Raw genomic sequence first — 18,857 nt, 5'->3', positions numbered from 1 at the left:
ATAGCAAGTAAATCGTTAAACGTTCACTGAATTGTCAAGTATATCCACTTTAAAAAAATAAGTAAACCTGTTGCGGTGAAACAAGGAGAGGGACAAGAGGGTAGCCCTTCAACCTCTTCTGACTTGATCATAAAAGAAATTGAGGGGCTCGACGTATGGACAAATGAGAAATTGGAAGCGGGAAACCAAATTGATCTCTAGCAAAAATTAAAAAACTTCACTTCCGGTTTGCTTGTGGTTTTCAGTGCCAGAGTACTAAAATGCCCATTTTCAAGGCCAGTACCTCCCTAGAACAGTGTGAAGTAACTTGGGACATTTAAAAGCTCTATCCATTGAAGAGTTAAGGAATAGAGCTAGCCGTTTAGAGATAGGAAACCCGAAATCCTAAAATTTGTGGCCAGTCGTTTTGAAATTGAAACAGAAGAACCAGAGACAGGCTTAGAATCTGAAACAGACAGAATAACATGAGCCAAGATACAGCTGGAACAGTGGAAACTAGAACTAGAATTCCAGGGACGGAAGAAAGAGAAAGAATTTCAGGAAAGGGAGGAAGAAAGAGCTTTCCATAAGGAGAAGGAGGAAAGAGAGTTAAGGCAGCTCGAGCTAACTAGGGGAAGACTCAATGTACCCAGTGGAGGCACTGCTAGTGAGGTAGCTACCCCTAGCTCAGGACCGAGTGCTGAGCTCTTAAAGTTCTCCCAATTGATACCAAAGGGGGATGTGGAAGCATTTTTCATCTCTTTAGAAAAGCTTGCAAAACAGTTGAAGTGGTCAGCAGAGGATTGGACCATGCTACTCCAAAGTAAATTAACAGGACAAGCCCATGAGGTTTATTCACTGTTATTTGATGAGAGTTCATCAAACTATGAGACGACCAAAAATGCTATCCTGAGTGCATATGAACTGGTACCGAAGGCATACCATCAAAAATTCCAAACTCTTCGAAAGAAGCCCGAGCAAACTTGCATCGAGTTCAAAATGGTTAAGCAACTTGCTTTCGACCGATGGATACGGATGCTTAAGATCGAGTCCACCAGTGAGAACCTCAGCGAGGTGATCCTTCTCAAGGAATTCAAGAACGCACTTCACCTTCCCATAAAAACCCACGCGGAGGAACAAACGGTTTCAAGAACCAGGCAGGCAGCAACCCTGATTGATGATTATATGCTTGTCCACAAGCCCTTTCCCCAAGGGAAACCCTTTCCGAGTCACCTCCAAAAACCTAAAAGGATAGAAAGTGGGAGGGCGATAATAAGATAAACAGCCATGGGCGAGAAGGGAAAACTGGAAATACAGGCACCCTCCTCACGCCAAAAAGGAAGCTGCTGAGAACGGGACTGACACCTGAAAGCCTGTGTGTTTCCATTCTAACAAGGTAGGTCACCTTTGAGCTGAGTACTGGAAGTTCCTGAAAAGCCCGTAGGATTAATCAGGGTACACCAGACCAGTGCAGGAAAAGGGACCCTGATGGAAAGCACGGCAGATCCAGCTGTGGCTTTAACTGTGGCAATTAGACCCAGTAAACCTACTGCTGTGAGGATGGGGGAGCTTAACAAAATCCCTGAGAGCTACCAGGGTTTTTTTGTGTCCAAAGGAAAAGTGACTTCATACCCCTTGAGTGAGGCAAGTAAGCTAATAGTCATACTTAGGGATACAGGGGCCACCCAATCCCTTCTGCTGGGAAATGATATGACCTTTTCCCCAGAGAGTGCATTGAATGCGAGAGTATTAGTAAACGGTATCCGGGAAAGGTATGTGCTCATACCTTTATATCGGGTGCACCTGGAGTACGACCTTGTTTTGGGACTAGTAACCGTGGGGATTGTCCTTGGTTTACCTGTGGATGGGGTCAACCTGCTCCTTGGTATTGATCTGTAGGCAGCGAAGGTGGTAGCTTCCCCAGTGGTCTTAGAGAGACCGAAAGAGGTCAGGGAGACGGAGTAGTTCAAGGAGAAAGTCCCTAGCATTTTCCCTGATTGAGTGGTGAGCAAGTCTATTGCCAAACAATCTTCGTCAGAGGAGGCTGACTGGCACTGCAGACAGATGACCCTGCTGTCTGGTTATCCAAAACCTTCCTTGGGAATTTAGAGGAACCAAAGAAAGTGTTAAGCAGATCTTCCTTGGTCGAGGCCCAGCAAGCCGACCCAGTGTTAAAAAAGTTAGCACAGGCTGCCCACACTGAAGGTGAAGCAGAGGGAGTTCCAGAGTGCTACTATTTAAAGAATAAGGTGCTGATGAGGAAGTGGAAACCTCCTCACAGACCTGCAGATGAAGAGTGGACTGTGGTCCACCAGATAGTGGTGCCGCCATGGTACATAGAGAAATATTGAGAATAGCTCACGAAATTCCAATGGCTGAACATATCCGTGTTTGAAAAACCCAAGCCCACATAAGACAGCATTTTTACTAGCCACAACTCCACAAGGATGTGATGGAGTTCTGTAAAACTTGCCACACAAGCCAGGTTGTGGGGAAGCCCCAACCTGCACCCCTAATTCCCATACCAGCTTTTGGGGAACCATTCAGCAGAGTGCTGGTGGATTGTGTGGGGCCCCTGCCAAAAACAAAAGGGGGCTATCAGTATCGTCTTACCATTATGGATGTGGAAACCTGATTTCCAGAGACTATTCCCCTAAGAACCGTCTCTGCCAAGGTAGTGGTGGAGAGGCTGACCCAATTCTTTACCCGATATGGGCTGCCTGCTGAGATCCAGTTGGATCAGGGCATGAATTTCATGTCTGGTATTTTTTAAAAAGGTCATGGATAATCTGGGCATAACCCAGCTAAAGTACTCAGCCTACCACTCACAGTCACAAGGGGCCTTGGAACGGCACCACCAAACCTTAACGACAATTATCAGGGCATACTGCTTTGAACACCCCCATGACTGGGACAAAGGACTGGGACTTCTTTTGTTTGCTACCAGGGAGTCACCCAATGCATCCACTGGCTTTAGTTCCTTTCAATTAGTTTATGGACACGAGGTGAGAAGTCGTCTTAAACTAATCATGGAGAGGTTTTCGGGACACATAAATGAGCCTTCCATGTTGGACTACATTTCCATGTTCCTTGAGCGGCTCACAAGAGCCTGTGTGGTGGCTCAGGAACACCTAAAAATCTCCCAGACTAAAAGTCTCCCAGCTGTGAAAAGGCAGGCATGCTAATACCAGAACATTTCAGCCCGGAGAACATGTGTTAGCACTACTACCATTACAGGGTGAACCACTGAAAGCCTGGTTCAGTGGACCATACAGAGTAGTAACGCGGATTAGTGAGGTGAATAATTGACACCCCAGACCATAGGAAAAAGCAAAGGCTGTGCCACATCAATATGTTAAAGCAGTATCACAGCCGCGAAGGGGACGAACAAGCACAAGTCTGTAGGGCAGTCAGAAAAGAGGAGGGCGAAAGGGACAGTGGGGGTGAGTTACCGGGAGGCCTGGAGGATTCCCAAATTGAACCCCCTACAGTCCAGTTAGCTAACAGCTAAATGTTAGGGAAATTAGACACTGTACTCTCCTATTTAAATGCAGAACAGAGAGGAGACCCAACAAGGCTGCTCACAGCATTTAAAGAGATTTGCAGGGACAAACCAGAGTGCACAACACTAATCCTACATGATGTGCACGTAGGAGAGACCTACCAAACTGGATAACTTCACACTTCGCTACATTACATTGCATCTGCCATGTTCTTTCCCAGCCTCTCAATCTGTCTATATTTCTCTGTGGCCCCTTTGCATCCTCCTCACTGCTACTTTCCCACCTAACTTTGTATTGTCAGCAAACTTGGATCCATTACTCTCAGTCCCCTCATCTAAGTAACTAATATATAATGTAAATAGCTGAGGCCTGTAATATTACAATAGTTCACATACCAAAGGAACAAGTAAGATTCACAGGACTGCAAGTAATACCCAAAGAAAATTAGGGGTTTATTATAACAACTAAAACATATATCATATGTGTACATACAATATATATTTGTATGTATATATAGCTACTGCAGGAGTCACACCAACACATCTTGCTCTGTTGGGCTACACCCACAACTCTTTTGTGATGTGTGATGTGACATCACTTCCTCCTGTGACCTTCACTTGCAGCTTCTTAAGGTGGTCCTGTTAAGGTCATGCCACAATGGCCCAAGTATTGATCCTTCTGGTACCCCACCAGTTACAGCCTGCCAACCCAAAAAAGTCCTGTTTATTCCTGCTTTCTGTTTTCTGTCCATTAATCAATCCTCAATCCATGCTAATATATTACTCACAATCCCATGAGTTCTAATTTTGTGGAAGAAGCTCTTGTGTGGGACCTTATTGAACGCTGTTTGAAAATCCAAATACACTACATCCACTGGTTTCCCCATAACCATCTTACTAGTTACATGCTCAAAAAACTCCCAACAGATTTATCAAACACGATTTCCCTTTCATAAATCCATGTTGACTGTGCTTAATCATGTTAAGATTTTCTAAGTGCCTTGTTACCACATCCATACTGGCCAACTGGCTTAAAGTTCCCGTTTTTCTCTCTTCTTCCTTTCTTAAATAGCAGGATTATGTTCGTATCCTTGGGAACTGTTCTCGAATCTAAGGAATTCTGAAAGATCAAAACAATGCATCCACTATCTCTCAGCTAACTATCTTAAAATCCTAGGCTGCAGGTCGTCCGGTCCAAAGGATCTGTCAATATTTACATAGAAACTTAGAAAATAGGAGCAGAAGTAGGCCATTCAGCCCTTCAAGCCTGCTCCGCCATTTATTATGATCATGGCTGATCATCCAACTCAGTAGCCTGTTCCCGCTTTCGCCCCATACCTTTTGATCCCTTTAGACCCAAGAGCTATATCTAACTCCTTCTTGAAAACATACAATGTTTTGGCCTCAACTGCTTTCTGTGGCAGCAAATTCCACAGGCTCACCACTCTCTGGGTGAAGAAATTTCTCCTCCTCTCAGTCCTGAAAGGTTTACCCCAGATCCTTAGACTATGACTCCTGGTTCTGGACTCCCCCACCATCAGGAACATCCTTCCTGCATCTACCCTGTCAAGTCCTGTTAGAACTTTATAGGTTTCTATGAGATCTGCCCTTACTCTTTTGAACTCCAGCGAATATAATCCTAACCGACTCCATCTCTCCTCATACGTCAGTCCCACCATCCCAGGAATCAGTCTGGTAAACCTTCGCTGCACTCCCTTTATAGCAAGAATATCCTTCCTCAGATAAGGAGACCAAAACTGCATACAATATTCCAGCTGTGGCCTCACCAAGGCCCTGTATAATTGCAGCAAGGCATCCCTGCTCCTGTACTTGAATCCACTTGCTATGAAGGCCAACATACCATTTGCCTTTTTTACCGCCTGTTGGATCTGCATGCTTACCTTCAGCAACTGGTGTACGAGAACACCCAGGTCTCGCTGCATATTCCCCTCTCTCAGGTTATAGCCATTCAGATAATAATCTGCCTTCCTGTTTTTGCTATCAAAGTGGATAACCTGACATTTATCCACATTATACTGCATCTGCCATGCATTAGCCCACTCACTCAACTTGTCCAAATCACCCTGAAGCCTCTCTGCATCCTCCTCACAACCCACCCTCCCACCCAGTTTTGTGTCATCTGCAAATTTGGAGATATTACATTTAGTTCCCTCATCTAAATCATTAATGTATATTGTGAATAGCTGGGGTCCTAGCACCGATCCCTGTGGTATCCCACTAGTCACTGCCTGCCATTCAGAAAAAGACCCATTTATCCCTACTCTTTGTTTCCTGTCCGCCAACCAGTTTTCTATACATCGCAATACACTACCCCCAATCCCACGCGCTTTAATTTTACACGCTAATCTCTTTTGTGGGACTTTGTCGAAAGCCTTCTGAAAGTCCAAATAAACCACATCCACTGGCTCCCCCTCATCAACTCTACTAGTTACATCCTCGAAGAATTCTAGTAGATTTGTCAAGCATGATTTCCCTTTCGTAAATCCATGCTGACTCTGCCCGATTCTACCACTGTTCTTCAAGTGCTGTGCTATAAAATCTTTGATAATGGACTCTAGGATTTTCCCCACTACCAACATCAGGCTGACTGGTCTATAATTCCCTGCTTTCTCTCTACCTCCCTTTTTAAATAGTAGGGTTACATTAGCTACACTCCAATCTGTAGGAACTGTTCCAGAGTCTATAGAATCTTGGAAGATGACCACCAATGCATCCACTATTTCTAGGGCCACTTCCTTAAGTACTCTGGGATGCATACCATCAGGTCCTAGGGATTTATCGGCCTTCAATCCCATCAATTTCCCCAACACCATTTCTCTACAAATGCTGATTTCTTTCAGTTCCTCTCTGTCACTAAGTCCTGTGTTCCCCAACATTTCTGGTATGACATTTGTGTCCTCCTTTGTGAAGACAGAACCAAAGTATGCATTTAGTTGGTCAGCCATTTCTTTATTCCCCATAATAAATTCCCCTGATTCTGACTGTAAGGGACCTACATTTGTCATCTTCAATCTTTTTCTCTTCACATATCTATAGAAACTTTTACAGTCAGTTTTTATGTTCCCCGCGAGCTTACTCTCGTACTCTATTTTCCCCTTCTTAATCAATCCCTTGGTCCTCCTTTACTGAATTCTAAACTGCTGCCAATCCTCGGGTCTGTTGTTTTTCCTGGCAAATTTATATGCCTCTTCCTTGGATCTAATGCTATCTCTAATTTCCCTTGTAAGCCATGGTTTGGCTCCTTTCCCGTTTTACTTTTGCGCCAGACAGGGATAAACAATTGTTGCAGTTCATCTATGCGCTCTTTAAATGTTTGCCTATCCACCGTCATCCCTTTAAGTAACGTTTCCCAATCCGTCATGGCCAGCTCGCGCCTCATACCTTCGTAGTTTTCTTTACTAAGATTCAGGACCCTTGTCTCAGAATCAACTACGTTACTCTCCATCTTGATGAAGAATTCTATCATATTATGGTCGCTCGTCCCCAAGGGTCTCGCACCACTAGATTGTCAATCATTCCTCTCTCATTACACAATACCCAGTCTAGGATGGCCTGTTCTCTAGTTGGTTCCTCAACATATTGGTCCAGAAAACCATCCCATATACACTCCAAGAATTCCTCCTCTACGGTATTGTGACTAATTTGATTTGCCCAATCTATATGCAGATTAAAGTCACCCATATTTACAGATGTTCCTTTATCGCATGCATCTCTAATTTCCTATTTAATGCCATTCCCAACATCACCACTACAGTTTGGGATCTATATAGAACCCCTACTAACATTTTTTGCCCCTTAGTGTTTCTCCGCTCTACCCATAAAGATTCCACATCATCAGAGCTAATATCTTTCCTCACTATTGCGTTGATTTCCTCTTTAACCAGCAATGCAACTCTACCGCCTTTTGCTTTTTATCTGTCCTTCCTAAATACTGAATATCCCTGGATATTCATTTCCCATCCCTGGTCACCTTGCAGCCATGTTTCCGTAATCCCAACTATATCATACCAATTTACATCTATTTGCGCGATTACTTCATCCACTTTATTGTGAATGCTCCATGCGTTAAGACACAAAGCCTTAAGGCGTGTCTTTTTAACATCACTTGTCCCCTTCACTCTATTTTTCACTGTGGCCCTGTTTGATTCTGGCCCTTGATTTCTCTGCCAATCACTTTTCTTATTCCCCTTACTGTCTTTTGTTCTTGTCTTTGCTTCCCCCCTCCTCTGACTTCTTGCAAAGGTTCCCAACCCCCTGCCGTTTTAGTTTAAACCCTCCCCAACCACACTAGCAAATACTTCCCCTAGGACATCAGTCCCTGTCCAGCCCAGGTGTAACCTGTCCAGTTTGTACTCGTCCCACCTCCCCCAGAACTGGTCCCAATGCCCCAGGAATCTAAAACCCTCCCCCTCACACCATCTCTTCAGCCACATATTCATCCGATATATCCTGCTATTGCTACTCTGACTAGTATGTAGCACTGGTAGTAATCCTGAGATCACTACCTTTGAGGTCCTACTTTTCAACTTACTTCCTAGCTCCCTATATTCTACTTTTAGGACCGTATCCTTTTTTTTTTACCTATGTCGTTTGTAACAATGTGTACCACAACCACTGGCTGTTCACCCTCCCCCTTCAGAATGTCCTGTAACTGGACAATAATTTCACCTGCCTCTATCTTGATGGGCCCACCTTTACTTTTGCTAATCTCTTCATATTTAAATACCTGCAGAAATGTTTATAATCTGATTTTGCTCACTCTCCAATAGCTTGTTAGTATGTTGAGTTTGTGTTTCTTTCTAAGAGCTAGCGGAACTCCTGTGTTACTGCTCAAGGTACATCAGTAAGTTTTCTAGCAACTGAAACCATATACTATGTAGTGCACAATGCTTTTGATCATGTGTGGTGCACTGATATATTGATATCTCTAATGGGTATAAGGGGTAATGCCTTGAATAAAGTTGGTTGCTGCTGAGGTAGCTCTACATTTAACCTTCTCTGTTCCTTTAAGACCACAAAATGAAACTATAGTAAAGCAGGAATCTGATCTTCTGTCTGTTTACTTACTCCCTGTCAGCTGTAAATGGGCACCATCCTGAGGTCACTCAGAGGCTTTGCTGTAGGAACTTGGGGGCGGGGAAAGGGGGGCTGCATGAGAATTGCTGTAGATTGGCAGCTCCTTAGAAATTCCTAACTTTTCTTGGGAAAAGACCAGGTTATTAAGGTCAGCAGGAAATGACTGGTTTTCTTTTTACTTTTGTAAAAGATTATACATTTGTAATTTATGGATGATATTTGAGCCAATCAACAGATGCTATTTTGACATATAGAAGGCCTAGTTAACAGTTTCAAGTGTGACATGTATAAACATTTTAGATCCAAAACGTGTGTGTTACATAGACTTAGATGAGGAAAACTAGTGGTAGTTAGGAACTTTACATTTTTGAGAATCAGTGTTCACGATAATTGAAGTTCTAAAATTAGAGGGCAATTAATGTAATGCAGACCATTAGAGAAAACATACTTGTTCACAGTTAATGAGGGGATTTAATGTCAATTCTTTTCTCAAGATTGTTTTTTAAATATATAAACACTCCACTAAAAGTTCTTATCTAGATTGTACATTTAAGAACATATATGCTTACGAAGCAAAGCATACATCATCTGCTATCTCTGTCTCTGTAACTTTCTCTGGCCATGCAACCCTCCGAGATCTCTGCGCTCCTCCAGTTCAGGCCTTTTGCACATCTCTGACTTGAATCACTCCCACCATTGGCAGCCGTGCCTTCAGCTGCCTAGGCCCTAAACTCTGGAATTCCTTCCCTAAACCTTTCCACCTATCTATCTTACTCTTCTCCTTTAAGATGTTCCTTTAAACTTTCCTTTTTCATCAAGCTTTTGGTCACCTATCCTAATGTCTCCTTTTGTGGCTCAATGTCAAATTATGTTTGATAATGCACTTGTGAAGTGCAATGGAACATTTTACTATGTTAAAAGCATTGTACAAATGCAAGTTGTTGTTGCTTAGAATAACACTGACTACATTTTCTATTCAATTCTGGTCTTGATAAGTTCTGTCATTATCCGTGTTGATCTCCAGAAAACCACGGTACAGCAGTCAGGGAGTGTGAAGAAACAGGTTCTCAAGATCTGTGACTTGGATAATGAGTTTATTTTGGAATCAGGGTCGCAAATGTCATGAGTCGGTATCTTGACTTGATGAAAAGTAAGACATTTCTTTCTCTGCTGTTTACTTTATCTAACTTCTTTTTGTGATTGAATGCTTTATAGTCTGAAACCAACTATGAAGATGTGCGTAAGTGAACGAAGCATTGTTCTCTCTCTCTCTGGAAAAGTACCTGGCTTGTGTTGATGCTTGGCCATAGCCGGCAGCGATTGGAAACTGTCATATGGGAAAATTGCCCACAAACACCAATTTCTGTTGCATTGGAGACGCCAAGTATCCGGCAGTCTTGATGAAATCCAGTGCTCAAACAACAAGAAGTTTCTCCAACCGTACTGTCAGCAGCTCTCACTAAAACACTCCCTGACAGCTACTAATTCCTGTAAATCAATGCAGTGTTACACAACTAGCATGCACGCTGAATGGAAAACCTAACACGCAATGTCTTGGAATCCACATTAGGTCTTGACATTAGGTTTTAGAATTTGCTTGAGCGGAATGGACATATTAGCTGTGTCTGCACAAGCAGCACTGCCAAAGTAACTTTATCAAAGTGATAGCTGATGGCTAATTAATCAGAAACAATTCTTTGCAACAGTGTTTTTCATTTTGCTTCTGAATTCTTTCATCAGAATTAATTTGTGACCAGTTCAGAGAGTGGCCAACTGGCACCAAGCCCTGTGCTCCCTTGCTTTAATCAGACTCCATGAATATTGCTAATTACTAATTGACAGAAAACTTAGACTTAGCATTATCGTCCCTTCTATGGAAGGGAGAAGCAAATTACATTTTAAGAAAATGTTGGAGTTGCAACATAAAGTTGTGTGACCCAATATATTAGAAGAGCCTGTACAGTTTAATTTGCTATCTAGGCTTCAAGCATTACTTGCTTTACTGCAGTCATTGTAATCTGACCTCTGTTTTACTATTCCTCATTTCTCTCCTGTAATTTAGACTGAAAGGTGTATTTAACCCATAATCTATTGTGGCAGAAAACTTTATAAAACTACAAAATATCAAGTGTTGCTTTATTCCTTTAGATTTAATATCCCAGTATATACCATTAGCCCTTAAAGGATGTTATCCAGTTATGTGTCTGTGCTTTGCGTCTGTTTTATTTTGGTAAGAATTTTAATCCAGCCAGCCTGGCAGGAATGGTGCGGAATGAGGGGTAAAATGGTGGCTGGGTGGAAGACATTGCCATCCAAGCAGCATTCCTGCCTCTCCCCAACGTTTGAACTGCCGCGATTCTGGCAGTATAGAGGCCACCCACCACATGGGACAAGGGAGCCAAATTAAAATGTAAACGCACAGCCCAATGACATAATTGGCACCGCAGCATGATCTTATCTTAGCACAGTGCCACAGCTACCAGAGAAATGTGGTGTAAAGCAGCAATGTGGATAGAAGAGGCCAGGGTAAGTGAAATGTTGTAATTTCTTTAACGATTTCTTGGGGGCCAGAAGGAACAGGACTCTTCCTTGGGGTTCCGCACAGAATCTGTGCCCCATGCACCCCCAAAACCCCCTTCCCTGCATTGGCATGATCTTGCATCTCCTTCCCCCGACAAAGAGTGACAGGTAACAGAGGTCTTAATGGACAATGCAATTTAATTTCTTTTCCCTTTTCCCTTCCTGAGTAAATTGTCATGGCATTAAATTTAGAGAGAACTGACCAATTTCACCTCAGGAAAGGTTGAGCAGCTCTTTGGCTCACACTTTTGACTGACTGGTGCAAGTCTTCACTACAACACCGGCTGGTTTTGAGTTACCAATAATTTCTCACTCGTGAGAAAGATCCTGATAACTCATTCTCTCCTGCAGTGTTTGTACAGAACATTTCTGGAAATAATGTTAAAGCATTACCTTGGGCTGTGTCTGCATGGAGAGAATCCAGAGCTATGTAGTGACAGAAGGTAGGAAATATGTTTGTGCAATGAAATTCTGAATGATTCGGGCATGGTACAGAGTCTTTCTTCTGTTTTGTTTATATTTGAAGAAGTCAGGAATCTGAAGTAGAGATCTCATTACATATAATATACTGAGGCACACAATTACATTATATTTTCAAACGTCTAACATTAATAAATCAAGGAATGTGGCAGCAACATACGCATCTAAATCAACTGCATTAAAATGCTACATTTGTGGCTTGGATCTATCTTGCTGGAAGGAATCACCAGAATCGTAACAATTGAGTAGATTGATTTGAAATAGAGCAGTTTAAAAAATGGGGAAGAGAAACTGGGTGCAGGAATTCACTGGAATTCCATAGGAGTTAGGGGAAGTGGATGAGAAAATAAATTCTCTGGCCCAGTTAACTTCCTCCATACTATGCAGGGGCTGCCCAAACACTACACATGGTCAGGGGCATTCTGATGCTAAAAAAGCAGACCATTTCCAAGAAAACTGGGACTGATTTCACTAAGGAGTATGCATAATTCATTCAGTCTCCACAGAGGCCTTCATCCTACGGGGGAAAAAATCATCTAGGACAATTACCCTGTTAAGAAAATCATGCCTCAAGTGGCTAAGTGGGCTTCCCTTGCTCTGCTGCATAAAAGCCCCTGCTTTAGTTACCAACCATCAGTTCATTTTCACTGATTGTTGACAGCAGATTAATCTGTTGTTTCTCATAGCAGAAAATGTTAGAATCTCCATTTATTTTTTATTTTAATGGGATAAGCATTTCCAGACCCTTTTCTACATTCTCTGAACTTATAAGGAAAAAGTCTCTTCAAACTGCTTAAGTTTTTCAGTTGTAGTTTTTGCCAACTTCTTGGACCATTGTTCGCCAGTGCTTTCTTGAGTCATAGTCTATTGAGTTCTAGCTTAATTAAACCATCCCACCTAACCCTCACTATTGCCAGCTCGTCCGTATTGGTCAGCCCTTAATTATAGCTTTTGTGTTGTCTGTCAAAGATCCTTCCTAACCAGCGGTTCATTGGGACCATCTGGCAGCAAGGAAAATTTCAGACTGAGTCAAGGGGCATTCCACAAGGTTCCTCTCTAAGTAATGGGAATGTTTCAGAGGAAATGTCTTTGACCATCTGTGTGGTATAATTCAGCTGTTTATGAAACAGGACTGACTAGATCAGCAATTTCTCCAAATCTACTCTAGTAGCCAAAATGTCAGCTGTTGTGAACCCCTCTGCTTCTGTTTTTCTTAATCATAATATTTGGGCAGTCCCCAGTAGTGTGTGAAGGATGGTGAGCAAACAGAACAACATGGTTGTCTTCATAATAAAAACAAAGGCCGTAATTTTACCTTACCAAATCGGGCATCCTCGGAAGTGGCCGAAGCGAAAAATGGCAGGCGATGAAGTCGGAGCGGGTCCCCGATGTCACGACGCCGAATCTCTATTTTGCACTCGTCGGACAGCAGGTGAGATGGGGACGCCACTTGCCGTCTGATTAAAGGCAATTGACGGCCAATTAATGTGATTCAAAAGGCATTTTACGTTGGCCATTCGATTTTACTTCTGCGCGCAGGTCACACGGGGTTGGGGGGGTTGCGGTCGCAGACCCAGCGGCTTTAAATGAGCGGCAAGCAAGGCATGATTGACTGCACACATGTAACCATCAGAGCTCCTGCAGGTCTGCCAGGGGAGGAGCCCCCAGATGCATACTGCTGTTTCTCCTGTGCCCTCATAAGGTTCATTTGGGTCTCCCTGCTGACCTGAGAGGGATGAGCACCTGGAGGACACCCCAGGTGCCTCGTCCCTCTCTCGCATAGCCACTGATACATTGATCTCGCTGACACTGCGAGGGTTTGCAGGTCTCAGCACATCTCTGGCAGGCACTGGGTGGCCTGTAGGATCGGGCTCTCCACTGCAGTCACCAATCTGTCAGTGGAGGAAGCCACTCGCTCAGATGACAGGGACTGTGCAGAACTCATGGCCTGGAAGGACACCTCCAAATTCCGAGCCAGAGCACACATCATCTCTGGTAACTCCACCAGATCGCATCTCACGCTGCACCTGAAGCATGTCCTGCCGAATGGATGACCTCAGAGGCTTGTCATCAGCATGGGCCTCAGCATTGGCCTGGCCTCTCACATTCCTCCAAATGTCAGAGGTATTGGCCGATACTGCCTCTGGCAGCTGGTCCGGCACTTGTGCAGTGCTGGCTTCAGGTTGTGACCATGAATCTGAAAACGCAACCAGCCCAACCGAGGTGACTGTATTTGAGCTGGATGTGGAACTGCACCCTCTGAGGTCCCCTCCTCCTCCTCCTCAGAGGTGGACAGATGTCCCCCGGAGATGTCGCCTGGCCACCGCTGTGCTTCACCTGCAGCGGAAAACAGAATGGTCAGATCTGAGCGACACTCCGGACTGAAGGACATGTCATAGAATGCAGTGTAGCCACATGTCTGAGTTTGAATGTGCGAGAAACCTTCATTGCTTGAGCCACCCCCACCCCCCCACACCGTGCTCACACTCTGGGGAACTCACCCTCCTGGCCTGGTGCTCATGCCTCACCATCAGCAACTGACCGGCCTCCGTTCTCTCCAGGAAATAGCAATGCCTCCTCTTCCACAGCTGTGAGAATTGGCACACTGCCACCAGTCAGTGCCCTCTAATGGGTATTCTGGGTCCTCTTCTCCTGTGGAGTCACATGACAATCATTTCAGTTACTTCACTTGAAGGAACACCCACTCATCCCTCTTGCTGCATGCTGCCTCTGTGACCATTGCCATTCAAGTGTTAAGTTGGGAGACTTCTGGTCCTTTGTGCAGCTCAGATGTGACTGGGCTATCTCTTATGACAGGGCTGCAGCCATTCATTCCAGATGGATGGCTTCTGCTTTGCAGCATCAACACCTGGATATCCACCCATATGAGTACAAAACAACAAGGACAGAGACCTGCCCCTTACCGTGGCAGAGTGGAGAAAGTCATTGACCAGCTTGCAACATTGTATCCATGTCCTCCTAACTAACCTGCGGCTGCTGACCTCCTCCGCAACCTCCATCCAGGCCTTCCTGGTGATCTGGGGAGGCCTCCTCTTCCTGTGTGGGAAGAGGACCTCCAAGCTTGCCTCAGCCGCCTGGAGGAGGACATGCAGGGAGTCATCGGTGAAACTTGGGGCCATCCGGTTGGTTCTCTCTGCCATTGCCGCATGCGGGTTCTGGTCCTGCAAGGTCTCAGGTTGCTTTCTGATAAAACACGGGCCACTCCTTTCAGTCACAGGACAACTCCTGTGCCCCTCAGCCTGCTATATGTCTGCGATGACACTCTTGCTGCTCCCAGCATCCTCTGAGAAGCAAGCAGCCTTCTCAGAACCACTAACGGTGCTGACAGCCCTTTTAAATAGCTATCAACACCTTCTTCCGGCTCTTCCCCCACTGACGGTGACCTTCCTGCCCGCGCGCGTCTTTTCTATTCAAAAGTCCGCCGGCGAGACGCTAATTGGTTACCTAGCGCTCGACCGCAGTGGCAGTTGAGCATGGAGCAGGAGCGCCTTCGGCACCCGCTTCTGCTTCCCAGACCGCGGTAAGGGGCATGTCTCCGTCCTCGTCGTTCTGTACTCATATGGGTGGCCCCGCCGGGTCCCGAAAAATTACGTCCAAAGTGCTGGAAATACTCAGCAGGTCTGTCAGCATCTGTGGGGAGAGAGACAGAGTTAATGTTTCAGGTCACTTCAGGTTAGAAATGTAATAGGTTTTGAACAAGTGAAAGAGGGAGTGGGGGGGAAGAAGAACAGAAGGAAAGATCTGTGATAGGGCGGAGAGACTAAATGACAAAGATGTCAGGGAACAAAAGGCACAGGGAGTGGTAATAGTTTTAGTAAAAGACAAAGCATTTGTCCAGAGTGTTAATGGCGGTATAATGAACAGCTCTGTCCAAAAGCAAAAACATGAAAAGCAAGTTTAGGACTGGCACATGGTAAAAAAAAACACAATCAAAATGGGTATCATGGTCTGAAATTGATGAACTCAATGTTGAGTCCAGAAGGCTGTAAAGTGCCTAATTGGAAGCTGAGGTGCTGTTCCTCAAGCTTGCATTGAGCTTCACTGGAACACTGCAGCAAGCCGAGGACAGAAATGTGGGCATGAGAGCAAGGTGGTGAATTAAAATGGCAAGCAACCGGAAGTTCGGGGTCATGCTTGCGGACTGAGCAGAGTTGTTCTGCAGAGCGGTCACCCCATCAGCATTCGGTCTCCCCAATGTAGAGGAGACCACATTGTGAGCAGCGAATACGGTATACTAAATTGAAAGAAGTTCAAGTAAATCACTGCTTCACCTGAAAGGAGTGTTTGGGGCCTTGGATGATGAGGAAAGAGGAGGTAAAAGGGCAGGTGTTACACCTCCTGCAGTTGCATGGGAAGGTGCCTTGAGAAGGGGATGAGGTGTCGGTGGTGATGGAGCAGTGGACCAGGCTGTCGCGGAAGGAAATGTCCCTTCGGGATGTTGATAGGGAAGGGGAGGAGAAGGGTTTGGTGGCCACATCACGTTGGATGTGCTGGAAATGGCGGAGGATGATCCTTTGGATGTGGAGACTGGTGGAGTGGAAAGTGAGGTCAAGGGGAACCCTATCGCAGTTCTTGGAGGGAGGGGAAGGGGAGAGAGCAGAAGTACAGGAAATGGGTCAGACACGGTCGAGGGCCCTGTCAACCACAGTGGTGGGGGGAGGTGGTAGTGGTGGTGGAATTCTCGATTGAGGGAAAAGGAAGACATATATCAGAAGCGCTGTTGTGGAAGGTTGTATCATCAGTGCAGATGCGACACAGGCAAAGAAACTGGGAGAATGGAATGGAGTCCTTACAGGAGGCAGGATGTGAGGAAGTGTCGTCAAGCTATGGTCTTCAAATAGTCCGTCTCTGACACTTCCCTTCCCTTCCTTTCCTCAACTTCTGTGTCTCCATTTCTGAGGATATCCTGTCTATTAATATTCATTATAAGCCCACCAACTCCCACAGCTTGCTTTTTCCTCAACCGAGCATTCCTCACCCCACCCCACCCCACTGTGGTTGACAGAGCCCTCGACCGTGTCCAACCCATCCTATTCCAATTGGAATTATCAGACGCAAAGAAGCCAGCCATGTTTCCCTAGTTTTGTTATTAGGGGACGTAAATTATGCAAGTGAAAACAGGATCAAACAGTGAGGATATATAAAATTGCAAAAACAGCATGATTATTCCAGTTAGCAGTTCTTTCACGGATTTATCTTTAGTCTTAGTTGACAACAAGAGGGAATGTTCTAAGCAATAAGGAGGTCTTATAAATCATAGATTGGTTACAGCACAGAAGTTGAGTCTCTGCCAGTTCTCTGCAAGAGCAGTTTAGCTAATCCCACAACCCTGCTCTTTCCTGGTAGCTCTACAACTTTATTCCCTTCAGATACTTATCCAATTCCTTTTCGAAAGTCACGATTGAATCTGCCTGCACCATCCTCTCGGGCACTGCATTCCTGATCGTAACCACTCGCTACGTAAAAAAGCTTTTCCTCATATCAGTTTTGGTTCTTTTGCTAATCACCTTAAATCTGTGTCCTCTGGTTCTTGACCCCTCTGCCAATAGGAACAGTTTCCCTCTATTTACGCTGTCTAGTCCCCTTATGATTTTGAACACTTTTATCAAATCTCCTCTCAAACTTCTTTTCTCCAAGAACAGCCCAGCTTCTTCAATCCATCCACATAACTGAAGTTCCCCATCCCTGGAACTATTCTCGTAAATCTTTTCTGCACCCTCTCTAAAGCTATCACATCCTTCCTAAAGTGTGGTGCCCAGAATTGGACACAATACTCCAGTTGTGGCCAAACTAGTGTTTTATAAATGTCCACCGTAACTTCCTTGCTTTTGTAGTTGTCTTGATACCCTTAGATGAATCGCTGGCACCTTATTCTCAGCCAAATGGCAGAAATGTGGTTAGTAAAAGCTCCAGTTGTTTAGAAGTACAACAGGAAGTCGGTCAGCAGCTGAGTGAGAAATGACAGGATGAGATAGAAATCAGTCAGTACTAGCATAGGGCAAACAAGACAGCCCTTTAGAGAAGTGAGCAAAACACAGAGGGCAACAGCGGATAATGGTTCTTTCTCTTTGATGGAATCTTTTGACTGTGTTGACATAGGGTCCTGGATCTTCCAATGGGGATGTAACTCCAGCACAGCAAGACCAAGCCCATCCTCGAGATGTCCCCTAATCCACCTGTATTTCTGACCCCTGAGTCATTTACAGATAGGGGAACATTTCCCTGGCCTGGAACGTTGTGTCAGATGGGCAGTGGAGACATGTTAAAGAAGGTATTGGTCTACAACAGCAGAAGGAAGAGGGTAGCTGTTGAGCTGCCTGCCGAATTTTACCTGATGCTGATGGGGCTTGTGCACATGTTTGTTTCACAGGCCCCTCTGCATTGGGACCGCCAAGCCCCCCTGAAGATGTAATGATGCTAAAGGGAGGCCCGAGTCTGTCATATTCAATTGGAGAAAACACATGGCAGCTATGCTCTCCTAATTTTAATTATATTTCCTGTACCATGACTGGGTATGTCCTCTTTGAAATGAAGGAGATGGGGACCCAGCAGAATGTTACCTCAAGCATGTTTCCATCCGTCTGTCCCAACTTGCCAGAAAAAGATCACTGTGGGTGCCAGCCAGAAAATGTAGGCCAGGGTCTCCACCTGAATCAATAGCCTCTCACATTCACATGCTGTCAGATCTGCTGTGTGCATCCAGCATTTGTGGCTTTTTTTATTTCTGCTTTGAAGATGGTGCTTTTGAAATATTCAACTTGAGGCAGTCTGTTGTAGATCTCTGTTTTGTAGACATCATGTGCTGGCAGCTTGCTTTTATTGTGCTGTACTGAATTAAGCATGTGTATTGGATAATTTTACCGTGTATTCAATGGTTTTACAAAAATGATTTATTTTGAATTACAGTGCTTTGAAAAGAAATTAATGCCGAATTCTTACTTTTTTCCCCCAGTTGTGAAATTGCATCCAACTTAATGGACTTGGTATTCCTGCTTGACTGTTTTCTAGGGGGAAAAATTCAGAGAGACACTCATTAAAACTGCAAGGCTGCTCTGGTGTGCAGATTAATTGCTGTGTTTCAAAAAAGCATTTATACAAAACGGGCTTGACGTCAATACTAGGCTCATAGTGATACGTCTGTCAGCACGACTGAAGCTTGGGTGTTCTCAAATATTTATCTACATGAACAACTATTTTC

The 18,857-nt window shown here is 44.6% G+C and overlaps 1 protein-coding gene across 5 annotated transcripts in view; it reads left to right on the top strand.

Annotated features, from left to right (window-relative positions):
- Window positions 1-18,857, top strand: part of LOC137373966 (regulator of microtubule dynamics protein 3-like) — a 338,872-nt gene that overhangs the window by 217,195 nt on the left and 102,820 nt on the right. The gene's annotated exons all lie outside the window — the stretch shown is intronic.

This window comes from Heterodontus francisci, chromosome 9 (assembly GCF_036365525.1).
Source record: "Heterodontus francisci isolate sHetFra1 chromosome 9, sHetFra1.hap1, whole genome shotgun sequence".
In the NCBI taxonomy this organism is placed as follows: Eukaryota; Metazoa; Chordata; class Chondrichthyes; order Heterodontiformes; family Heterodontidae; genus Heterodontus; species Heterodontus francisci.
The sequence above is the reverse complement of the archived record's forward strand: the minus strand, read 5'-3'. Positions and strand labels throughout refer to the sequence as shown.